Here is a 26,570-nt window from a genome sequence, read left to right as displayed (position 1 = left end):
CTCCATGAGCCTCGACCCTCCATGCGTCTAGACTAGACCCTTGTATAAAATCTGTGAGCTTTATGAACACCTAAGGCATTATTTTTTATGTTTAATTATGATTAATGTTGTGCTCTTTTACTTGGATTCAGGTTGTACTATTTACCCAGCTACTTGGTGATCTTTTCATGTAACTGCTGCGCTCCATTTGTTGGTTTATCAGAGGGAATATTTCCTGATAAATAAAAAGAAAACCAGATTGGCCTTCATTTCCTTTTTTCAGTTGAATGTGGCTTTTATTGAAACCCAGCGTCTGCGCACAAGCTGTACTGTTCATTTCATCTCCGTACCCTGGCTTCTCAACTGTCCATATCACGTCTGGTGGCACTAACAGCCAGCCCTGGATTTTTCACAGGCCAACACATGAGGCCTTTGTGCAGCTGCGCTCAAGAAATTTTGCCTATGGAGATTCTGCGAATCTCTCTGCCTATAAGACTTCCTTGCGGGCCCTTGCCTACAGGGTTCATAAAATCCATCTCGTGGACTTAGCCAGAGACGCTCTGGTGCCTTCTAGGCTGGTGGGTGCACCCCTGAGCATTGCATCGCTAGGAAATTGCTTGGTTGATAGTTGGGAGGAGCCCTGTGCTTACCCATATCTCGAACTGCCTATATCAGGTCTGTGTCCAAGCAACAGTTCCACCGATTCGGCATGGAAGAAAAAACATACAGCTCTGCTACTTTAATCATTTTTCCCCATGAACGCCTAGCTAAAATATTTTTCCACTATAGTAGAAGTGCCAACGTTTCATTTTCAGGCTTAGCTATATATCATTCCATGTCCCTTGCCTTGATTGCATATCGCGTTTGCCTGATATACAGTGCATTCTAAGCCAGAGCTCCATCCATTCAGACTTGAAACGTCCTTGCTACGGTATATAATCTAGCCGTTTTGCGAGAAACGTTTATTTGGGATACAACATCCAGATTCATGGAGGAGAATGATGATATAAGGTAAAAGGAAATAAACTGACAGCGGGGCAACAGTTGGACACAACAAGCAGGGAAATGAACGAACAGGAAGAGAGTAGAGAAAGGAGATGAAACACAGTAACCTGAAATGTAAAGGGGTTGGTTTATATAGGTAAGGTTAATGGAAGTAGTAAGGACCATAGGAAGGTATGGTGGGGGTAAGTTTGTGGACATGTGCACCGAAAGCATTTCGCAATTGAAGGTTGGGGACAACAAAACACATGAAAAGAGCATTTTTTTCACCAAAAGGGATGCCTTTTCCCTGTGATAAGGGTGTCTCCCTTCCTGAAAAGATGGTCACTTTTCACCATGAAGAGGGCACCCATTCTTTTTCCCAAAAATTTTTTTGACCATGTATCTTGTATAAATAATGCCTTTTTAAACACTCTAATCTACTTCTTTGAGAATTCGGAATTTTTCTTTGTTTCCTTTTTGTCACCCTCTTTCTTTTTCCTCTCCCCACCTCTCTCTTTAAAAAATTGAGGAGCGGGGGTGCCCTCCTGCCCCACACAACTTCCAGCACCATTGGTGTGGGAGGGACAATAGATGGTCATGCACCACATGCTAAAAGCTCTGGAGGGAATAGTGTAATTGAACCGTCTCCAGGAGGCAGTTCCAAAAACGAGAGAAAAGAGGAGCAAAACGTATAGGGTGGGCTGAAAGCCTGGATTTTGGGAGTTTAACCAGGTTGTGTTTTCTGGAAGAATGTGTGTGTCCTGGAGGATCTGCAGAGGGTCGGGTTTAATGGAAAATTACATGTTTAGCACATGTAACAGGTATTCATGCCTAAATAATTTAGACGTTCTTCAGATTATCAAGCTTGTTTGGACAAAATCTTTGCTGGAGTGAAAAATTGTTTCGTTGATGATCAAATTACTATTTTAATTGGATGTACAGTGCTTTCTAGTTGAAAATGTGACGCTCTCCATTGAAAGGAAGTCACATCCTGTAAGCAGCAAGTTAAAGATTGGTGTTCCCATTTTGTTTGTATATTTTACTAACCAAATAACTCAACATGTTTCTTGTTCTTATATTCTTACATTGGACAGCACAAATAAAACAAGAAAGAGAAATCAGAGATTGCAGACCCTCGCCAGGATGTGTTTTCAGTGCAGACAGGCCGAACCACGTGACCGATGACGTCATCATTTTTTTTCTCTCCATCAATTTATCCCTAGATGATGCTCAAGAAATTTTATCTTGATCAGATGAAGTTTTGTACTTGTCGAATTATGATGTCATAATGGAGGCACCTATGACATCATCATTAACATATTTTATTCCCTATGGAGAGTTCTTTACAATGAGCCATGTCTCAATTTTTTACATGCATCACTTTCAGAGATATAGAGGTGCAAGTTTTTTCGGTGTTTCCAAGATGGCGGCCGAACCACGTGACCGATGACGTCATCATTATTTTTCTTTCTACCAATTTATGCCTACATCACGCGCCATAAATTTAAATTTCATCTTGATAGGATAAGTTTTGTTAGGATAAGATAGGATAGGATAAGATAGGATAAGATAGGATAAGCTTGATAGGACTTGATAAGTTTTGTACAGGTCGAATTATGACGTCATAATGGATGCACCTATGACATCATAATTAACATATTTTATTCCCCATGGAGATTTCTTTACAATGAGCAATGTCTCCATTTTTTCTATTCAGCGCTTTTGGAGATATAGAGGTGCAAAGTTTTTCGGTTTTTTAAAAGATGGCGGCCAAACCACGTGACCTATGACGTCATAATTATCGTTAAAAAATTATACAGGTGGAGTTGCACCTACGGTGAAAATTTCCTGTCAATCGGACCAACGGTTGCAGAGAAAATCATATTTATTCTGTGCGGACAAACAAACAGACAAACTGACTCAAATGCAATATACCCTCTCCTCAGGCGAGGGTAATAAATAAATAAATAAAACAAAATAATTTTTTCCATTTCATTTCATTTCGGTTTATTGAAATAATTAAACACTGGACAAGGCAGTTCAAAGTTTACAATTTTTGTAGTACAAAGCAATAAAATAAAAGTACAAAATTAAATAATTGTGCATTAAAGTGAATGAACATGTTAATTATCACAAAACGAAAGTGTATACATTAGTCAGGTTCACTATGTCAATAAATTATATTTCGTTCAAAATCATGGTAGATTAGTAAACGTATACATTTTTGGAAAGGTTATAGCATAAGGAAACTAAAAATCAATGTTTACATTTGGAGAGATACCTGTATGGCGGCCATTTTGGATTTTCAAAATGGCCACTGTAAAATACATATTTTGTTCTATTTCTGCCTCTAATTACCCTAAAAACTTTTTAAAATATACTAAACCTATATTTTCAGGGACAAGGAATCCAATGAAAGTATCAAATTAGTGCTATGGGGAATGGTAAGACACGAATCAAAGGTTTTGAATTGCAAAATACTGTCTTTATATTCGTGATAAGTTGCATAATCAAATACATGTTATCATTTTGTACAGGCAGTTAATAACATCAAAATGTGTCACAATAATGCATATCACCAAACATACACAGGCAGTCAGCAAAATCACATATACACATGCAGTCAGTATAACTTCACATCTACACAGGCAGTCAATGACAAAATATACACAGGCAGTCAATGGCATCAAACATACACGATTACAGAATATGCCATTTAGAGTTCGTCATCACTGTCCTGTGTGTCGTATCCGACAATATAGTCCGTATCGTTTTCACAGTCCGTTCCACACAAGCAAAGGTCGGTCAAATTGATTGGCAAATCGAATTGGTCGAATGGTCGATCGAATCGAATTCGATGAATCGAATCGAATCGAATCGATCGAATTGGTCGAATGGTCGATCGAAGCGATTGGTCGAATTGGTCGAATTGGTCGAATTGGTCGAATCGAATTGGTCGGAATTGGCAAATGTAAACATTGATTTTCAGATTTTCCATGTAATAACGTTTCCAGAAATGTATAGGTTTGCTAATCTACCATGATTTTGAACGAAAAAACATAGTGAACCTGACTACATGTCCTGAAGTTGTATTCGTAGTACAGTATTTTTAACGTACTTTTGTTGGAATGAAAAAAAAATCCCCATTGGAGCAGTTTTTGTGGTACGAAATAGGAGAGAATCAAATGAAATGCCTTCAGTCATTCCTCGACCTGGCAGGATAGCGTACACCGTAGAGGTACGCACACACACCTCTGAGCTGTTCAGCTTTGGTTTGAATCTGACCCAACTGTAAACTGTCATCCTGGTGTTTTGCAGACAGGGTGATTTCATCAATGCGTGTGCTGTTCCGCCTGCTGGCATAAGCTGGAGGAGCTTGAAGATCCGTCGGTGTTTTTCACAAAGAGTAGGTGAGTTATCTCCGGCACCTTAAACAAATTACAAATTCATGCACTCTCAGTTGAGTATCCTGCACAGAGTGATGATTAAAAATTGTAAACCTTGCCAATAAGCTGCTTAACAGCAGAACTCAAGTTCTGTACAGGCAGAGCATGGTTAATATCAATAATATATATGTATATACGGGTATATATAGCCCTGTCTATTTATTTTCTGTCTTGGAGGAAGTGACCTCACGTTCACGGAAATGAAGTCGTGTTTGTTACAGAAAGGAGAACACACAGAATCTGTTTCAGGGGCATTTGCCATTTTGTTTTCACTCCGGAAAGGTGAATTTATTCCGGCAATTTTTTTATTACTAATGGACACGCATCTGGATTTGGGTTGATTGCATGGCCATTCCGGTTGTTCTCACAACTGTAACGCCAGAGGTGAGACGTTAGTAATTTTTATTTGCAGTAAAAATATACTAGTACCCGACTGCAAAGCCGCAATGAGCCGGCGAAGCCAAAACCTCTTGCCACTATTTTACCCATCACTATGGCATCAGTAGGTTAGGTAGTTGGTAGTAGGTAGGTGTAGTAGGTACCGTACCTAGTTCAAAATGACACCATTTGCATTCTGCATGAGATTAAAATTTATAAAATTTCCTTCTTGATTAATTCGGTGAATTCCGTCTCAACTTCGGATATTTCAGGCCGTGAAAAACTATCCCGTACGGCCGCGAGATTTCTAAAAAATAATTCTTCGTCAATTTTAGAATATTTGACGCCATTTTCAGCCTCCGAAACGCGGTGAAAAGCTTTTTTGAAATATTTTTTCAAATGCTCGAATCTCATTGGTTCCGGTGTTTGGTGACGATTTTCGTTGAAGATAACCAGGCCCGTGCGGGCCGAGGTTGGTCTTAAAGTATTTAAATTACAGATTAGAGGTGCATAAGATGGTGAATCAAAAAAAGACGGGTGAAACAAACTCCTATTGAACTTTTTCGCAATTTTTATGCATACTTCCGCATCCGCAAGATGGCGGCCTCCATTGAGCGATTTGGTGCGTCAAAGCTTGGAATTCTCAAAGGATCCAGCAAAATATGGTTTTTCAACATAATACGTACGCGTTCATTCACAACACCGGCTTCGCCGGCGACTAGTACCCGACTGCAAAGCCGCAATGAGCCGGCGAAGCCAAAGCCTCTTGCCACTATTTTACCCATCACTATGGCATCAGTAGGTTAGGTAGTTGGTAGTAGGTAGGTGTAGTAGGTACCGTCGGTGTAGTATGTGTAGTAGGGGTGTAGTAGGTACCATTTGCATTCTGGATGAGATTAAAATTGATAAAATTTACTTCTTGATTAAATCGTTGAATTCTGTCTCAACTTCGGATATTTCTGGCCGTGAAAAACTATCCCCGACGGCCGCGAGATTTCTAAAAAAATAATTCTTCGTCAATTTTAGAATATTTGACGCCGTTTTCAGTGTCCGAAACGCGTAATAAGCTTTTTAAAAATATTTTTCAAATGCTCGAATCTCATTGGTTCCGGTGTTTGGTGACGATTTTCGTTGAAGATAACGAGGTTGGTCTTAACGTATTTTAATTACAAATTAGAGGTGCATTAGATTGTGAATCAAACAAAGACTGGTGAAACAAACTCCTATTTAACTTTTTCGCAATTGTTTCATGCAAACTTCCACATCCGGTCGATGGCGGCCTCCATTGAGTGATTTGGTTTTAGAAATATTTTTTCAAATGCTCGAATCTCATTGGTTCCGGTGTTTGGTGACGATTTTCGCTGAAGATAACCAGGCCCATGCGGGCCGAGGTTGGTCTTAAAGTATTTTAATTATCAATTAGAGGTGCATAAGATTGTGAATCAAACAAAGACGGGTGAAAGAAACTCCTATTGAACGTTTTTCAATTTGTTATGCATACTTCCGCATCCGCAAGATGGCGGCCTCCATTGCGCTTCGGAATTATCAAGCCAAGGGATACAGCATAATCTGGTTTTCGACATAATATGTACGCGTTTATTGACAACACCGGCTTCGCCGGCTACTAGTACCCGACTGCAAAGCCGCAATGAGCCGGCGAAGCCAAAGCCTCTTGCCACTATTTTACCCATCACTATGTCATCAGTAGGTTAGGTAGTTGGTAGTAGGTAGGTGTAGTCGGTACTGTACCTAGTTCAAAATGACACCATTTGCATTCTGGATGAGATTAAAATTTATAAAATTTCCTTCTTGATTAATTTGGTGAATTCCATCTAAACGTCGGATATTTCCCGCCGTGAAAAACTATCCCCTACGGCCGCGAGATTTCTAAAAAATAATTCTTCGACAATTTTAGAATATTTGACGCTGTTTTCAGCGTCCAAAATGTGGTAAAAGCTTTTTTGAAATATGTTTTCAAATGCTCGAATCTCATTGGTTCCGGTGTTTGGTGACGATTTTCGTTGAAGACAACCAGGGTCCGGGGAACGAGGTTGGTCTTAAAGTATTTTAATTACAAATTAGAGGTACATAAGATTGTGAATCAAACAAAGACGGGTGAAACAAACTCCTATTTAACTTTTTCGCAATTTTTTATGCATTCTTCCGCATCCGGAAGATGGCGGCCTCCATTGAGTGATTTGGTTTTTGAAGTATTTTTTCAAATGCTCGAATCTCATTGGTTCCGGTGTTTGGTGACGATTTTCGTTGAAGATAACCAGGCCCGTGCGGGCCGAGGTTGGTCTTAAAGTATTTTAATTACAAATTAGAGGTACATAAGATTGTGAATCAAAAACAGACGGGTGAAACAAACTCCTATTGAACTTTTTTCAATTTGTTATGCATACTTCCGCATTCGCAAGATGGCGGCCTCCATTGAGCGATTTGGTGCGTCAAAGCTTCGAAATTCTCAAGGGATCCAGCAAAATCTGGCTTTTCAACATAATAGTATGCGTTCATTCACAACACCGGCTTCGCCGGCTATAAGGGTGAGTAATTTTTTTCAGTCATTTTATGTTCCATTATCACTTTGATAATAAATATTTTTCTAAAAAGGTCGTACTTTTCTTTATGAAACAAAAGTAAATCCACAACCCTGCGAGTTATATTATTTCACAACTGTGCTGTGATGGTGGTGATGATGGGCGGATGCTCTTGGCCCGGGCATTTTTGATGGGCTTTAAACCTAGTATTAGTAATAACTAGTTAGAGTACCTGTACCCAGTGACGGGAAAAGTTTAAATTGATCGATCAATTTAACTTATTTCATGGACTTAAACTAGAGCAATGCAATTGTGTCGCCAATATGCTCTGCGTAGTAGATGTCACCTGCCGATGACAATGAGTAGATGTCTTTGTTGACTCTCCTGTAAATAAAAAAAAGTTTGATTTAAATCCCCTCAGCTGTTTTCAAGTTTCACATTTTTACCAGACATGACAGGTTTCACTTTGATCGGTGAAGCGGTTTCAGAAAAGGGAGTTCTTTTTAAATATCGGCTTTCAAGCTAATATGGCAGTCAAACCACGTGATATATGACATAGAAAATGTACACTCTGCATATGTATGGGTAGGGGATCACGTTTGTGAAGGTTCATGTTGATCGGATAAGGTTCGTTTTTCTATCCAAGATGACTGCCAAACCACGTGACCTACGGTGTAATCATTTTGAATCTATATGCAGCAATGGTGTTAAATGACACTTGTAATGTTTCACATTGATAGGTTAAGCAGTTTCTGAGATATAATTATTTAATATTTTCCTTCAATCCAATATGGCTGCCACACCATGTGACCGGTGACGTTTTCGTGATCAACTTTTAATCGCCATGCCTAGTCGATGACTCATGTAAAGTTTTGCGTCAATCACTTTTGTGGTTTGGAAGAAGATGTTCTTTTGAGGTTTTAGGTTAAATCCAATATGGCTGACAAGCCATGTGACCTATGATGTCATAAATTTAATATTTCAATCAGATTTTTAGGATAAGGCAATTGATTAAAACATTTTTTGGCTGGTGTGCCACTTCACCAATGATGTCATCATTATGTTTTTGTTCCACATTGGGAGTACTTGACAATGTGCCAATTTTCAATTTTTTTAATTCAACGGTTTCCGTGAAATATTTTTTTAATTATTTGCTTTTAATCCAATATGGCTGCCATACCACGTGACATAGGACGTCACAATTATCATTAAAAGCATTCTACATAGGTGTCGCTACTACCCTGCCTGAAAGTTGAATCTCAATCGGACATGTGGTTGCTGAGAAAAACGAGGCGATAGACGTACGTAAGGACGGATGGACCGACGGACGGACATCCCGGAAACATAATGCCTCAGGCATAAAAAAGGTGAATTATGTTGCACTCTTGGTTTCACTTGGAACCTCTCACTCCTCCCCTCCCCCCTCCTCCTTTCCCTGAGGCTGGGAAGAGTTTTGAAAGGGGTCCTATATAGTATGTATGTGTTGTACAAAATAGGGTAATTTCTTTTTTTTAAACGTTCATTCTTTTCAAGATTTCTCCCAATTTCATTCAGAACACCTTGAGGGACCTCTAAAAATGCATACACACGGCGAATATACTTTTATTAATATGCAATCCCCCAAGGGGGATAGGTCCGAAAAACCACACATGCTCAAAATGCCGATTGGTATTTAAAATGCTTTTTTTTTTCTAAAAAAAAAAAGAAGCCTTTTTCTCAGGATTTGTTTTAGTTGAGTCTTAAAACTATGTCAGCGACACTCAGAAATGATATCGCAACATGATGTCGTAATAAAAATATATTGTGGCCATGTTTGGCTTGTCGATCAGTCCTGTGTTGTATCTTGTATATTCGTCTGTGTCCATCTGTCTGAGATTTGTGTGTGGCAGTTCCACTACGAGCGTTAGATCCTGTAAAAAATAAATAAAGAAATAACTTGTCGTGGACTTGTCTGTCAATATTGTATGCATCTCCATGGTTACACCCATGTCATTTTAGCTCCAAAGAGTACTTGAGAAGGTATTTTACTATAGCCATGAATTACTTGTGATATCATATTCCCCAAGGTTACTTGTTTGCAAACCACATGTACAGTCACAATTATATCCTTGGGAGATACAAAATTTTAATGTACAATTTTTTTAAATGAAGGATAGTGCACTTCAATAATCCAGTGCAAAACAGATGCCTGGCCACACAGGGAATCGAGCTCATGATGAAGACCTGTTTGAATCGAGAGCCATTTTAATGGTGTTTTTCTCTCTCGTGATTGGATTATGTATTCGTTCTGCTTTCGTAACTACTCGCGAAGGGACCCGGTAAAATGGCAACGAGCAACTAGTGAACGTGATTATTTGTTGTTGCATTTGAGGTTTTGATGTTGACATATTACTGACCCTGTTGTGCCTTGTGGTCAGGAATCAGGATGCAAGTTTGGGTTCATTAATGTTGTGAGGAGATCGGCGTTGATGTGGATGGGGCCTTTACAAGATGAAATTGTTGGTGTGTAGACCCGATTGGTGTGTAGACCTTGAAGCTGAGATTGTTTTAATCATTTGAGTGCTGCTAGGAGAATGCTATTTTGGCGAATGCGTGATATTGTTCACCGCCATATGAAATGCCGTTGGACGTGATAAAGCGACATACGCTTGACCTTGGGAAAACACAGGGTTTTGTTTCTTGGTGAAGGCCTACACTTGGTAGTGTTTGTCTTTGGCCCTTATATATTGTCCAGGCAAATGCTGGTCAAATTGGGAACTGGCGACAATGTAGCTGCAATGGTACCGTAGTATTTTTAAGCAGTGAAGTCGCTTCAATATTTGCCTATGTCCTTCCTTCCTTCCATCTGTCCATAAAAATGAAGAAGAAGAACCTTCATAAGTTACCATGTTTAATTCTATAGAGTTGTAAAGGGTAATAATTATGAAGGATTCTAAAGGGCAATTCTAAAGGGTAATTCTGATGGGTTTTCTTTCTAGGCTTTATGTATTTCATATTAAAAATGCCAAACTGAACCACTACCTTCGGACATGGACGTGATTTTTTTTTTTGTAAACAGTTCATAGAGATTATCTATCTACGTGACAAATGAGACGAAATAGATGCTGACATTGCAGATAAATCAGATGCTGACGTAGCAAGATGGTGTCATGCAGGATCATTCGCTTATACATTTTAAAAGAAGAAGTAGATGAAGAAGAAGATGGAAAGTTGAGTGCCCACTCATAAATAAGCAAAGTCGTTAATATGTGTACAAGTGTGAGAACTGGTTGTGCAGCACTTGCGTGGTTGATGGACATGCATTTATGTCTGGAATTCTCTTTTCCACTTGATGTATGCGTCACACGTCACGATTCTCGTTCATCTCAGTGATAGTGACCGTATTTAATATCTTTATACCAAATTGATTAAGAATCACGTTTATATTGTGACATTTCCAATTATTAATTTTGGAGTTTTGTTTTATTGATCATCTCCCTCCTTGTGTGAATTTTTAGCTGCGACGAGCAGCTCTATGAGAGGACCGCGTTGTTGTTCTTGTTGTTGGGGTGCCTTTTTGAATAGCGCATGCGCATACACTCGGACGTGCGTTGGTATAAAAAAAAAACCCACCGTTTAGAGGCCATTTTTCCCTGCAAAGCGGGGGTTGGCCTTTTTCGGGGACCGTGGTTGTTGTTGTTTTTTTTGGTCCCCTTTTTGAAGCAATGTTTTGCGGCCGGATGCCCTTCCTGCCGCCAACCCTGTTTGTCGCCTTTTTTACGACACACAGGGAATTACCAGTGAACTGGTACTCAATTTGCCGACCTCGGAGGGATGACAGGCTGAGTCAACCCCCCTGGCGTTAAATTCAGCGATCGACCGGGATTCGAACCCAGGATCCTTGGTTTATCCTAAGTCTGGCACCTTAGCCGCTAGCCCAACACCAGGGCTCAACCCTGGTAACTGGTATGAGGTAATTTAATGACTAGTCGAATTTGGTAGCGCATATTGCAACGGATATCCTCATGATTCTACACGTCACAGCTGGTGACCACACTGTGGTCATTTTTCTCTTGTTTATTTCCCCCCAGTAAACGCACATGCGCATTCTAAGCTCTCTTGCAAGATTGTGGAGGGCAGCAGCCATGGATCCTTTTAGTATATAGATCTACATCATTTTGTTCGAACCTTTTGCATCATTTTCCTTCACATAATTTCTCATTTTGGGAGCAAAACGATGACAACGATATCTGTAAACGATTTCCTACCTTTCTTGCTTCGTTTTGTTCAATTGTTTTTCTTTAAGCCACTTTGTCTATTCTCCGTCCTGTCCACTCTGGAGGTTAGTCCACCCAATTTGGGAGTGGTGGACGAGGTGGCGAAGGAGTGTGGGGGGTTAGTTAGCAAGATTGGAGGATTTTGAGGAGCAGTAACAATACTGTTACTGTCACTTACTCAGGGGCCATTTACAGAAAATACAGTTTGGATTTTGGCATGAGGTCTACGTCTTTTGAGTTGTTGCTATTTAGCTGCTTCGTCGAGGTATTTTTGTTTGATAAGTTACAGTAATTTAATTATTGTTGGAGGAAAAAACAAACAAAACAGAAACAGATCGACCAATAATCCCCTTTGGTACCACCACCACCCCTTAGGTTCTGTAGTCCAAACAGATGTGCATGTTTGGGAAGTACAAAGTACAACGATAAGTTTCAGTCAACATGTTTGGATCAGGATGTCAAAATTGAAAACTTCACCTTGTAATGTGAGAACATCCAAGCCTATGAAGAGTTGTTTCCACTGAAATGAATAACACTCGTCGTAGCGGTTGTAGCCTAACCGTTCATCAAGATGTCACACCAATTTGCTCTGATTGTCTTTATCATCTGTACCTTCAGGGTCTCGTTTTCATCTTGGTTGTCATGGTTTGGATTACTTAGAAGCTGCACTTTTCCTCCACATACTTTGGACCAACCGTTCTGCTTTGATCTGAATACTTATGCCAAAGCATTTTTGCTGGAATTTGTTTTCTTCTGCCATTTTGGAGCGATCTTCTTTTTTTTTTTTTAACCTTTCCCCAGTTTATTGAGACCAGCATTGCAATGCCAGTTGCTGGCATGCTCGGCTATCGTTTTCTTGTTGCATTATCGTGCGTTTGCCATGCATTTTGTTTCAAACTGTGGGGTTGCAATTTGAGATTTGGATTCATAGACGGCAATCTTTTCCCCTTGAAGTAATTTGATGGTCCAAAAGGAATTGCCAACTGGGGTTGAGTAAACCTCATGCTGGCTTGCTTGTGAGAAAATCTGTGCTGAGCATCTGAACGGATTTGGCCTGAGAGCTACAATATTTTCGTCTTGTTTTGCAAAGCGCTCCATTACTGTTGCTGTCAAAGCATTTCTGTTTTTTTATACTTCTGTATTTCACTGTTTTTACCCACGATGCGAAGCGAAAAGTGCGGTTAAGTTATTGGTTCGCTCTGTCTGTCTGCAAACGTCAGTTTACAATCAAGGAATAACAAAAATTTCAATGGAACATTATACTTTGAGCACAAATCCGATGACGGATCGGAAAACAAACCTGCAGTTTAGCAGTACTTTGGCTCTGAATTTGTCGTGATCACGCATGCACAGATAGGGGTGAGATAATTTTTTAGTCTGCCTGTCTGTGTGGCAGTTAAACAAAATTGAAAATCATTCCAATAAGAGACTGAAGGACACAAACACCAGGCACAAATAACTAATGTAAAGTGTTAAACAGGTGGTGTAAAAAAAAAGCTGCATCAATGGGTGTAAACCTCTGGAATTTTTTTTTTTCTACAACCTTTACTATTTTAAGCCTGGTGTTAGCTTAATGGTTAAGGTGGCTGTCTTGAGATCTTAGGGTCCTGAGTTCAAGTCCCTGCCACGTTGTTGAATTAACACCAGGTGAGGTTGACGCAGCCTGTCATCCTTCCGCGGTCGGCAAAACAAGTATACCAGCTTACTGGGATGAATAAGCCATTTGAGTATCCTGTGTCGGAGTGGCGACCCATCCAGGATTGTGCCCATTAGCCTATAGGAAACTGCTTTGGCAGCCATATGCATCTGAAGATGCAAAAGGAGTTGTCTTCTTCTTTAATATCTTTCTTTTATTTCAATTGAATTATATACTTGTTGAAGTTTGCTGCTTCTAGGGTTTGTCATCTCGGGGATACTTCCGTCTACTGCCGATCTGGCCATCTCTGTGATTTTGCTAATTCACAGATCAGGTTATGATGCTTCAGTGTCATGCACATCAAATTAATCAGACAAAACATTGACCCTCTGATTTCAATGAAATTTGGTACACATAGTTAGAGAGGCCCCATTGTTTGACTTTGATCCAGAATTTCAGACCACTAGGTTAAATAGTTTTCAAGAAATATCTCATCGAAATTCAAGCTGTTCTGGCCCCGACCAGCCATTGTTCAAAATCTCAGCCCATCTCTCCTAATCTATATCACAATTTCCAATGTCTTTGTCAGTTTTGCATCTCTTCCCAAACCACTGTTTGCACAAAGTAGAAAACGGTACCATATAGCTCATGGAGGACTGGGGCAGTACAATGTCCAAAATAAATAAATAAATAACTTGGACTAAAACATTTTGAACATTATTCACATGGATATCGAAATCGATAAATGCCTAAAGTATGCATACACATTTTGTAGAAGAGTACACAATATGTAAACGTCCACCAAAATTTCCGATTAAAAAGGCACCAGGGACTTCCAGAAGTGTTTGCTCTCTGGGCTTTAAGCAAAGTTGAATGATTCACAAGGAAGGCAGATGCAGGAGGAAGCCATTTGGCCCATCCAAGGGATATGGGGTGGAGGAGTGGGGATGACAAAGGTGGAACAATCACAGACAATAAATAATTTGAAATTGTGTGTTTGCAGTGGAGATTCTAGTGTATATGAAGAAATAAATAATTCAAGGTAGGGATGGTAGTGTCTGTATGTGTTCCACTGGCCAACTCCACAAGAACATGGGAATAATTTTGGCCATTCAAGAAGAAGAAGAAGATGCTTGGCTAAAATGGCTGACTACATTCATGCATGAGTGGTTTTCACTCAATTTCGCTAGGGTGTGTCACATGATAACATTTAATTTAATAACTCTCAAGCACCTGGGATTAAGCCATCCTCTTTACCTGAATAACTATTTCCAAGTAGTGCCAACTATCTAGAACCAGATAACAATGAGTTGTTCACACCTTACGTATGCTCACGGTGAATAACACCGATTGGTGTGGAACACGAAACTAACATTCAGGCTGAACCCTATACTAGATGTTAATAAGTGTGGCTTGTATGATTCATTGTAAAATTTATACTAAATCTTATTGCTCGTGGCTATTAGTCTTTCTTTTATGTTATGTGTTCATTAATAGTAGTCGAGGGTCATTGTGTATAGATTGGAAGCTTAACTGGCCAGAGGCCTCACTCCTGATTGACTGAAATGGCATCAGATCCAGTGATTGGAGACTGGAAAAGTCCAGAGCCTGTAAACGATGGATGCAGCAACCTTTTATCCTTTTTTTCAGATTTACTTTTTTCATTGTTTGTTCCATGTCTTGCAGCACTAGTAACTTGTACTTGGGTAGAAAGTGTGAAGATCCTTTGGAAAGGCAGCTCAGCAAAAAGAAGATTAAGCACCTATAACAGATTAATCAATCACGTGCTCAAAAGATTCCCAGTTGGGATTTGAGCACAAAATCTAAGCTGTGCAGAAAGTGTTGAGAAGCTCTTGAAACACTTGCTTGCTCCTGTTGCGGGAAGAAATGAATCATTGGGATCTTGATCACCGCCCTGACCAAGGACCTTCTTGCCCGGTTGCTTAGTTTGGTCGGATGGCCAGCTCTAAGAAGAGTCTGTATAGTTCCATATTCTTTCCATTTCCTAATGATGAAGCTCACTGTGCTCTTGGGAACTTTCAACATTGGGCAACCTCCATCGTGCGACGTCCTTCCTTGGCACTTCTGAGCTTCTCACCACATATAAAGCTTTCATCCGCAGCTTGGAGTACTGCTCTCCCCTCTGGGCTGGTGCTCCTGCCTCTCACCTAGCTCGGCTTCACGTTGTAGAAACCATGGCTTTTAGGATCATTGGGATCTCCCGCGATGAAGCTGATTCTGAGGGCCTTTCTTTCACTCTCTCACCGCAGGCAAGTTGGCGGTCTCTTTCTATCTGCTACTGACTCCTCTCCGGCCTTGCTCCCCCTGCTCTTTCTGTGCTCTGTCTCCCAAATATTCCTGCAGGACGCATAACATCTGCACCCAACCCTCTTCTGGTGAAACTGCCAAAATCAAGACTCTTTATTCACCTTCACTCTTTCATTCCTCTTTTCTCCCACCTCTAAAACAAACTCCCACACTCTCTTCAATCCCACTCCTCCCTCCAAGTCTTCAAAACAGCTGTTCACCACCATCTCTTATCTTCCCCCATCCAAAACCTTGATATTTTCTACCCCAGTTAATAGACAACAAACCCACCTCCCTCAACTTCCGTTTTCCTTCCTGAAAGTCCCTTTAGTATCCATCTTATTTATCCCATGTATCCCACCCCAGCCCTCTCCCTTACACATATCTCCTGAAGCTCATGTTCCATCCTGGTGTTGTGCTTCCCTCTCTCTCCCTCTCTTCTCTCCCGCTCCCTTTATTATATGTTCTATTAATTTGTTAGCTCTTCTACAAGCCTTGACAAGGTACACAAAAAAACCACTCCAGAAATTGTTTTATACCCTTACCGAGATCTATGCCTCCTCACAATTCTATCTTGGGGTCTTGTTCTCCGGACAGTTCTTTGGACTTAATGGTAGAGTTTCTGCTCTGACATGCACTGTCGATTGTGGGACCTTATATAGAAAAGTGTATTTCTTTCTAAATCATGTCCAATCAGTTGAATTGTCTACAGGTGGACTCCAGTCAAGTTGTAAAGATCTCATGGATGCTCCAAGGAAATTGGATGCACCTGAGCTCAATTTAGAGTGTCATCGCAAAGGGTTGAATACTTATTGACTCAACACATTTCAGCTTTTCATTTTTAATTATTTTGTAAAAATTCTAAAAAACAAAACTCTACTTTGACATTATGGGGTATTATGTGTAGATCAGTGACAAAAAACATCTCAGTTTAATCCATTTTAAATTCAGACTGTAACACAACAAAATGTGAAAAAAGTCCAAGGGGTGTCAATACTTTCTGAAGGCACTGTAATTGTAATGTCACAATCAGTCATTGGGGAATCTTAAGTCACAAAGCGGAAACCCAGCCAAAGAACATATCCTGCCACCAAAGAGATATATATATATATATATGCAATGTTGAAGAAAAAACTGAAATTCCTTGCACCAGATTTATAAGAATCTGGAAAGCAATAGCATACAGTGCATTCAGAAAGTATTCAGACCCCTTCACTTTTTTCACATTTTGTTATGTTGCGGCCTTATGCTGAAATTGTTTAAATCAATTTTTTCCCTCATCAATCTACACTCAATACCCCATAATGACAAAGAGAAAACAGGATTTTAGAAAGTTTTGCAAATTTATTAAAAAGAAAAAACTGAAAAATCACATTGACATAAGTATTCATACCCTTTGCTATGACACTTGAAATTTAGCTCAGGTGCCTCCCATTTCTCTTGATCATCTTTGAGATGTTTCTCTACCTTGATTGGAGTCCACCTGTGGTAAATTCAATAGATTGGACATGATTTGTAATGGCACACACCTGTCTATGTAAGGTCTTACAGTTCACAATGTATATCAGAGCAAAAACCAAGCCATGAGGTCGAAGGAACTGCCTGCAGAGCTCAGAGACAGGATTGTGTCGAGGCACAAATCTGGGGAAGCCTACAACAAAATTTCTGCTGCATTGAAGGTTCCCAAGAGCACAGTGGCCTCCATCTATCTATAATTCCAGTAATCTCTGTGTGTATGTATGTATGTATGTATGTATGTATGTATGTCTGTTTGTCTGTGACCGCTGTTTCTCGACAACTACCGGTCCGATATACTTTAAACTTGCCAGGTATATTGCTGGGGACCCGAGGATGTGCCTTTTCAAGGTTTCATATTAATCGCAGAAGTAGTTACCGAGCTATGTCCAAAAAACGATTCAACCAATCAGAGAGCAGCGAGCTATCACGTGTGCCGAACGTGGCGAACAGACTCTGCCTCGGACGGCACATTTGAGAGCGTATTCATTTATTTCACGTTGGCAAACTATGTTGCCGTTAAACTATGTTTTAAAACTAATTAAAACTAATTTGCGATTCTTTCGCTTTCCTGCGCGTTTGTGCACGCTATGGCGATTTCTTTACCAAACTCCGCAAGCCGTTCGCTTTGGACCAAACCATTTCATGTAAATAGAGGGGGGGGATTGTCACCGTACTCGCAAGCCGTTCGCTTTGGACCAAACCATTTCATGTAAATAGAGGGGGGGGGATATAATTTTAGATATATATATAGTACGGGCATGCCCTAGTAATTATTAAATGGAAGAAGTTTGGAACAACCAGGACTCTTCCTAGAGCTGGCTGCCCGGCCAAACTGAGCAATCGGGGGAGAAGGGCCTTGGTAAGAGAGGTGACCAAGAACCCGATGGTCACTCTGGCTGAGCTCCCAGATCCTGTGTGGAGATGGGAGAAACTTCCAGAAGGACAACCATCACTGCAACACTCCACCGATCTGGGCTTTATGGCAGAGTGGCCAGACGGAAGCCTCTCCTCAGTGAAAGACACATGAAAGCCCACAGAATCTTGTTTCTCACAGTCTGAGATCCTTTAGGTGCTCTTATGCAAACTCCAAGCGGGCTTTCATGTGTCTTTCACTAACTGAGGAGAGGCTTCCGGAGAGGCTTTGAGTGTAGATTGATGAGGGGAAAAAAATGAATTTAAACGATTTCAGCATAAGGCTGCAACATAACAAAATGTGAAAAAAGTGAAGGGGTCTGAATACTTTCTGAATGCACTGTATGTCCTGGTGCGAAATACTTCCCATGACACAGCTGAAGGATAATGATGATGGCAAATGGAGTGAAAATCTCAATGTGCAGACAGTTGTTCCCAATAGTTAGGAGTATCAGAAAAAGAGCAGCCGAAGTGTTTGGTGCAACCTATTTCACGCCAAGGATGACTAAATAGTTTATTTTTAAGAGAAAGGAATTCTGTCAGAACCAAACCAATGCAGGCAAACATCTAACGACAGAAACAGTCAAGTGGGGAAAAGCATTATACTTGAGTCTTCTTCTTCGTTCTTATGCAGCACAAGGCTGCGGGGCACTGATCTCTATAATAACTGGATGGGTGGACTAATGGTGATTGGCCTATTCTCGTTGAGGCAACAGGAAGTGACCTGGCGCCATCTTGACACCCCCAAAACAATCGTTCATTCGACTTGTTGCGTGCTTGCGGACCTGGTGAATGCTGCCATAAAAGCTAGATATTTATAGTAATTTTGGATTGCAAATCAACTCTTTTAAGAATTTTATTGTGACAAGCGACAGGATGCCTGCGTGCGTTTCGTTTGGTTGTACAAACCGCGATGAGCGCAACAAAAGAGAGAAAGGAGTGACTTTCCATCAGTAAGTTTTTAATTTTTTCTTCATGACTTTGATTTTCAATGTCTGTCGGGCCTTGTCGTCAGGCGTGTTTCCTCATAGTCGCCATGAATGGCGAGCACCGCGCTAATGTTGTCACGGAATGCTTTCACCGTCTACATGAGGCAGGTGTTCGAGCCGTCTCGCTTACATGTGATGGACCTTCTTGTCACCTGGCCATGATGCGTTGTTTGGGTGCAAAAATCGATGTCACTGCATTGGATCCATCTTTCGCCCATCCAGCTGATCCAACCCAAAGAGTGCATGTGATTCTGGATGCCTGCCACATGTTGAAGCTGTTGCGGAATGCATTGGCAGACGGTGGACTTTTCCAGACCAGTGATTGCAGGACTGTAAGGTGGCAGTACATTGAAGAGTTGAACGCTCTCCAAAAATCCGAAGGACTTCGTCTTGGAAATAAACTGAGGAGTGCTCACATATAGTGGAAGAAGCAGAAGATGAAGGTAAATCTCGCTGCGCAAGTTTTCAGTGCCAGTGTTGCTGATGCATTGCAATACTGCAATGAGGGTCTCCAACTGCCACAGTTCAAGGGATGTGAAGCGACAGTGGAATTTATCAGGCACATCGACAGTGCCTTTGATGTGTTGAACAGCAGAAATCCCCTTGGGAAAGGCTTCAAAGCACCTATGAGGAAAACCAACAAAGACAGATGGTGGAAAATAATGGAAGGAGCCAAAAAATTCCTCCTCAGTCTGAAAGATAGATCAGGCTCTCCGATGCATCTCGGTCCTCGGAAGACAGGGTCATTGGTTTTATTGTTAGCATGGAGAGCACAATCAACTTGTTCTCTGAACTTGTTGATTCACCAAATGCCCCTCTGACATATCTCCTGACATACAAATTCAGTCAGGATCACATCGAACTATTCTTTGCAGCTGTACGGGCACGAGGTGGCTTCAACAACAATCCCACAGCGAGACAGTTCAAGGCGGCGTATAAGCGCCTTCTGGTCCGACATGCAGTCAAGAACGGAACAGGAAATTGTGCAATCTTGGACAGAACTGATGTTCTCCACATTGACAACGTATCGCAATCCACAGTTAACGTGGCAAGAAAATATGACCTGCTCATCAGAGATCCCACTGCAGATGAACATGATTATGCAGATACACCGAATTTTGAGGAGGTGTCAGAGTACAAAGAAGCTGCTGTCAACTACATTGCTGGTTTTGTGGTGCGCATGATGCGGAAAAGAACAAGTTGCATGCAGTGCACGAAAGCATTGGGTGCTATCAATGGAGAGAGCCACCAGTTTGTGGCCATGAAGGACCGTGGAGGCCTGGAGAAGGCATCCTCAAGCATCGTCTCCGTATGCATGGAAACTGAGAAATGTTTTCAACGTATGATGAAAATATCGGATGGAAAACTTCCACAAGGTCAAGGAATCTGTTCCGCAGTGGCAAGGAGTGTACTAAAAAACTCATCTGCAATGAATCTTTTTCCTGATCTCCATTCGCACCAGTTCGATACAGCAGTGGAAGACAACCACATCCACAAGCTGGTGACCATGGCTTCATCCTGCTACAGCAAAATAAAGCTTTTCCACATGGGAAAAGAACACACAGAAATTATTACTGGTGATAAAGTGCGAAAGCAAATGTCAAGATTAGTGCTGTTCAAGCATCAGTGAATTGAATCTAGTTGTGTGTTTTGTGCACTGATCTCTATAATAACTATAGAGATCAGTGGTTTGCGTCCATGTAGTGTTCATCATTGTGAACTTCAGTATTTTGTGGAACATTAATGTCCACAAGTCCTGTTTATATACTGTCAAATGTGACATGGATGTTGTATATGTTTGTTATTACTTACCTAGTTAATATCGTGACATCATTTTTGCACATGTAATTTTTATTTGCACAAATATTGGGTTTGTTATTATTGTTTCAGTGAAAGTTGCATCTTGCCAAATTTATTAATAATTCCTATACATGTGTTTTGTAATTACTTTGTTTCATTTTGTAATTGTTGGAATCTCGCTCTTGATGTATTGGTACCATATCTACAAGACAAATTATTTTGCACAATAAATCATACAATAAATTTGTTATAAATAATAATTAAGTTTTGTTGCTGCATTTTCCAAGATTGTTCAAAAGTATGTTAAAATGCTTGTTTGAATGGCGTTTTAAGCTGAACTTAACCTTGTAATTCACTTCGGATACACTGAATAACAACATCTTCTCAATCCATGTATACATCATTATGATAAATTTTCAGATATCTGACGCTGAATAGAAACCAAAATGCACCTCCTCATTTAACTGAAACTTAGACAATTATTAATGAGGATAACCTGGAGTTGGCAAGAACAAACAACCTATAGTAACCATAACTATTATACACTATATACACCATATGAAGTAGGTGCAATTTATGTTTTAATATAGCACTGGTTCTGTTATGAAACACGTATTTGAATGCGTTGCTAATGAACATCCGCAAAGTGAGTTGGACAGTTCTCACTAAAAGCCTAAAATATATCCTTCCAAAGCGTTTTGATATTCAAGTATGATTCAAGCGCTATATAAAACATCATATTATATATCTTTTATGTTTATTATAATAATAGTTATTGTCATTTGCGTGCAGTGTTTGGTGACGGTCATCGTATAGTTAGTACAAGGCATCGCTCTTTTTGGGGGTTCCAAGATGGCGGCGGTTTTGCATCATCCAATGAGGCGTCTCCGCCCATCCAGTTATTATAGAGCTCAGTGCTGCGGGGTAACATCATTAGCCGAGGGCGTGGCTGTGCCGTTGATGATGCAATGCCCTCTGCTGGTTTGCGGCAGTAATTTGGAATTTTGGTGATTGTGCTGGCGATGGCTCGCCTACTTTTCGTGAAAGGCACCATGAAGCCCCCTGCATGAGAAACATTGGGATGACAGTTTCTAGCTGGGTCGGGGTTCAAACCCGCGCTAGGCCGCTTCGAGTTGAGTGTGCGTACCTCTTGGCATTCTACTCAAGTTCGGAGATCAGTTTGTGTCTGGCAAAAAGGACTGCGTCTTTGTCTGGATAGGAATGGGCAGCACAGGCAAAATAATCTCATTCTTTACTCCAAAGAAATGTTACATCCTTGTAAGGAAAAGCATTCAGACGCAAAAGATTGATTCGGCAAGTTTGCTGAACTGCATCCAAAGCAAAGTATCCTTGCTAGCTAGATCTTCGGTGGGAATTTGAACCATTCATGAAAACACCAAATTAATTATTATTGGTGCAAAATTGGAGATGCTCATTGAAGAAGTCAGCATCCATATCAAACGCTACTGCCACTGCCCTGGACAACTTCGTTGCAGTCCTTTCTAGCAGCAATGCTTCTTCTGGAAGTGTGAGCATTAGGATTTCTCAAAGATACAAGCACTGCTTCATGAAGAATTTTATGTACACATTCTTGATGCTGTTGAATTCAAGAAATGGTTATCAACTCATCCTTCGATTCTGCAAACAGTGGAGCTCAGTTCTGAAGGCATCATGCCAAATTTTCCAGCTGTTATGAACTTATCTAATGGCATGATTTCATCAGCAGGCAACGGTGTGCCTATTTAATGGCTGTGCAGTCCAGTACAAAAACTGCAACAAAAAAAAACCACTCAACCTGTACCACTATCATTTCAATAAGAGTTGAGAATTGAGGTTAAAAGGCACTTTTCGCAACATCCCACGGACAGGGTCCCTACACTTGTGTGGGTGCAACAGTCAAGCGACTGTGTGAATGAGGGAGTAATCGCCCACTGACAGCTGTTCTATCTTGCATCCAAAATTATTCCTTTACTTCTCTATGACTTTGCCACCATTGTAAACAACCAACAAGAAGCTGCTGTCCTTGAACCAGGACTGGATGAAGCAAATACCGTGTCTGACATACTCAAAAGCTGCATTTCTTCATTCCATCGGTGTTGATTTGCCTGGAAGTGAGGGACTATTCTTCTTGTTTAACAAAGAAACAAGAGGTAGTGATTGTTGAGAAGGAACATCTCAATCTTCAGGTGATGTGCTGACCTCTGTTGAGTCAACAACTCCCTCTTTCCCTCTGGCGTAGCATATTCTTCACAGAGTGTCGGTGCCACTGAAGCAGCTTCCTGAGCAAGGGTTATACTGGGTGGTTTGCCATTGCCTTCCCAGCAGTAGTTGGAGCAGGAATTTGGATGTTGGCCATGGTGCCATTGAAAGCTTGCCTAATCTTTGTAAAGGACACTGTGGGGTTTTTAACATCCACCAACTAATGCCGGCAGATGGGATGCCCGTTTAACGTCCATCCGAGGGAGGTATATACATTGATGAATCACCCTACCTGTAAATTGCTGGGATGATGGTTTGTAGCTGGGCCAAGATTCAACTCCAGGCTAGTCAGCTTCGAGGAGAGTGTGCGCACCCCTCGGCCATCCTGCCAGACTAGTCAACAACTAAAACTGGAGACACCTCTTTGTGGTGGTTGTACCCCCCCCCCCCACCCCCCCCCCCACCCCCCACCAACACAAGTCGGGTGCCAAATCTTTAACCATTCTTCCATGCTTCCCAGATTCGTCAGGGCAGCGCGGTCACGGTCTGAGTGCCGATTGGTCCCCATAGACCGGCCCTTTCCCTCTTCTCTCTCTCTCTCTCCCTCTCTCTCCTTCTCTCTCTCTCTCTCTCTCTCTCTTTTTCTCTCTCCTTTTCTCTCTCTCTCTCTCTCTCTCTCTCTCTCTCCTTTTTTCTCTCCCTCTTTCTCTCTTTCTCTCTCTCTTTCTCTCTCTTTCTATCTTCCTCTCTCTCTCTTTCTCTCTCTCTTTCTCTCACTCTGTCTGTCTCTCTCTCTCTCTCTCTCTCTCTCTCTCTCTCTCTCTCGCCCTCACTCTCTCTCTGTCTCTCGCTCTCTCTCTCTGTCTGTCTGTCTCTCTCTCTCTCCTTTTTTCTCTCCCTCTTTCTCTCTTTCTCTCTCTCTTTCTCTCTCTTTCTATCTTCCTCTCTCTCTCTTTCTCTCTCTCTTTCTCTCACTCTGTCTGTCTCTCTCTCTCTCTCTCTCTCTCTCTCGCTCTCTCTCTCTCTCTCTCACCCTCTGTGGCTCTCTCTCTCACCCTCTGATCTCTCTCTCTCTGTGGGTGAAGAAGAACCAGCGTTCAACCTCTCATGAGGTGAACAGGGAGCAGATGTCCAGAGAAGAGTCAAGATTGGTGGGTGGGGCTGTGGGAGAGTTGAAGAGTTTTAAAGGCAGGACTAAATATGAGTTGTGGAATGTGGGTTTGGGTTCAGTGTTTGAAGCAAAATAAAAATTTCATTTGATCCTCTCTCTCACCCTCACTCTCTCTCTGTCTCTCGCGCTCTCTCTCTCTCTCTCTCTGTCTCTCCCTCTCTCTCTCTCTTTCTCTCTCTTTCTATCTTCCTCTCTCTCTCTTTCTCTCTCTCTTTCTCTCACTCTGTCTGTCTCTCTCTCTCTCTCTCTCTCTCTCTCTCGCCCTCACTCTCTCTCTGTCTCTCGCTCTCTCTCTCTGTCTGTCTGTCTCTCTCTCTCTCTCTCCCTCTCTCTCTCTCCCTCTCTCCATCCCCTCTCTCTCCCTCCATAACTCTGTCGTGGCCTCGACTTTGTGAAGGTAGTGGTACACTATCCTATATGTGGGGGATCTCTGGGTCACTCCTGGGAGATGAATCGGCTGTCTCTGGTCGTGGGTTTGTTCAAGAGAACTGTCCGGGGGGTATACAATAACACCAACAACAATAACAATAACAACAACTAAAACTGGAGCAATGTAACGTACAAATTGTCAAAGGAGGAAGCGTGGAAGGCGACTAATGCACTACATGAATGAGCAAAGAAGTAAATGTTGAGATAACAATATACAAAGGCCGAAATTACATCACATAAGTAATGAAGGCCCAAATAAAAAGTGAATGCTTTTTTTTTTTTAAGATCTGGAATCATCGAAGACTGGCTTTCAAGCAGTTGTTGGATTGATCTGAAGACTTGCAGTTCAGCACCTAGTTGGACACAAGTGAAAGTGTCTCAGCGTCTATTTGTGCATCAGCGTGAAATTTCAGGGAATCTTACACCAGTTTTTACAGTGAATTTTTATGGGAAGAAAAATCCAGGATTAGGTATTTTTCTGGGAGGTCAGATTATAGGTCACAAAAAGAGGGAACTTTTAATCATTCACTTTATAGTTTGCCATGGAATAAAATTTGTTTGTTTTTTGAAGAGCTTTAAATTGGCATTTGATTCACCCTTGAAACTTGATTAGGAGAGAAGTTCTGAGAACGTGAATGATGGTTGGTAGGCCAGAACAGGTCAAAACGTGGTGACTTGTGTTCTAAAAGGCATTTAACCCAGTGGTCTGAAAGTTTGGCCCAAAATCAATTACCGTAGTTGCACACCTCTGAGTGTTCCAAATGTATTTTTGAAATCACAGGGAGTCAATGCAAAATTTTAAAAAAGCCCCTATTTCCCTTGTGGAGTTGTGATACTTCTGGAGTTGTGCTTGTTGCCTTCCCTCATTGATGTAAAACCTGAGTGATAATAACTTCTGCTTCTATCATGGACATCTGCTTTCTCTTTGATAGGAATTTACCTGTTTGTTCTTTCTACCTGATTTTCCACAGTCATCTTTCTCCCGTGGTAATATAACACAGCTGTTTGCTGCTTATAGAATGCAAAATTAGTCTTTTTCGTTTAGACTCGTGTCCTTGTACGTCTGCGGACAGGTAGAACAAGGGATGGAATCAACAGAACGTTGATCAAATGGAATGTGCTATGGAATACGGATGGATGGAATAATGGAATATGCTACCATGGGAAGTAAAGAGGAGTTGACGTTTCGGGAGTTTAACCCTGCGTCGGAGCAATGCTCGGAGCGTCGGAGCAATGTTCCGATGAACGGTTGACGCCCGAAAGGTTAACTTCCCCTTGCTTCCCACGGCAGTGAGCATAATTCGATCAACATTCTCATATAATAACATCCATTATTTTGCTGCTCATGTTTTTCTCATTGCAATTTCTGAATTTGTCTTTACTATTGCAGTTTATGTTTAACTAATGAGCTTTAACAGGTTGGGCCTTGCTGTGTTCTGCAAAATATTATCCTCAAGCTCCTGTTTTGTGTTTTTTCCAATCCTGTTTTCCAATGATCGTTCAAATATCTGATATGCGTTGGGGATTGTTGGATAACTGTGAATAAACGGATTTTTTTCAAGGTTTTATTTCAGAGAAGCAAAGCCACAATCTTAAAAACAATGAGGGTCACCATCTTATTTTCACCCAATAATCCGAGTTTGTGCTCCTGTCGTGAATTGCTGCGCAGCCATCTTACTCGCTTCATTAATTTTTCAGCCGTCTGATGCACGTTTGCTTGATTGTCAGAGAAATACGTTAATTTGACCTATTTCTCTGACTATTAAGCCAACATACATTATAGGGCTTTCCGTTGCCAAGTCTTTTTGCAGAAGAAAGTGAAAAATTAATGTAGCTAATTTACAAGCTTCTCTGACATACGAGGCAGCGCCAGAGCACTTGTACGGGTAGCTTGATGGACCCAGGGGTGTTGAGCCTGAGTGCTTGCTTTTGGTGCATCGCGGTGTTTGATGGGATGAAGCAGTTAGTCAAATGGGGGAATGACACCACAAAACATTTACAGTATTGGCTGGATCAAATGGCTTTC

At 41.1% G+C, this 26,570-nt stretch overlaps 1 protein-coding gene across 1 annotated transcript in view; it reads left to right on the top strand.

The window, feature by feature from the left end:
• LOC137427798 (interleukin-6 receptor subunit beta) overlaps positions 1–26,570 on the top strand; it is a 142,286-nt gene that overhangs the window by 12,993 nt on the left and 102,723 nt on the right. The window contains exon 2 of the mRNA XM_068117548.2: positions 4,282–4,373. The gene's annotated coding sequence lies outside the window, so the exon portion shown is untranslated. The remainder of the gene's footprint in view (positions 1–4,281; positions 4,374–26,570) is intronic.

The sequence above is a fragment of the Myxine glutinosa genome, chromosome 1, assembly GCF_964187855.1.
Source record: "Myxine glutinosa chromosome 1, kmMyxGlut1.1, whole genome shotgun sequence".
NCBI lineage: Eukaryota > Metazoa > Chordata > Myxini > Myxiniformes > Myxinidae > Myxine > Myxine glutinosa.
Note: the sequence above shows the minus strand (reverse complement) of the source record. Positions and strands in the feature narration are given on the sequence as shown.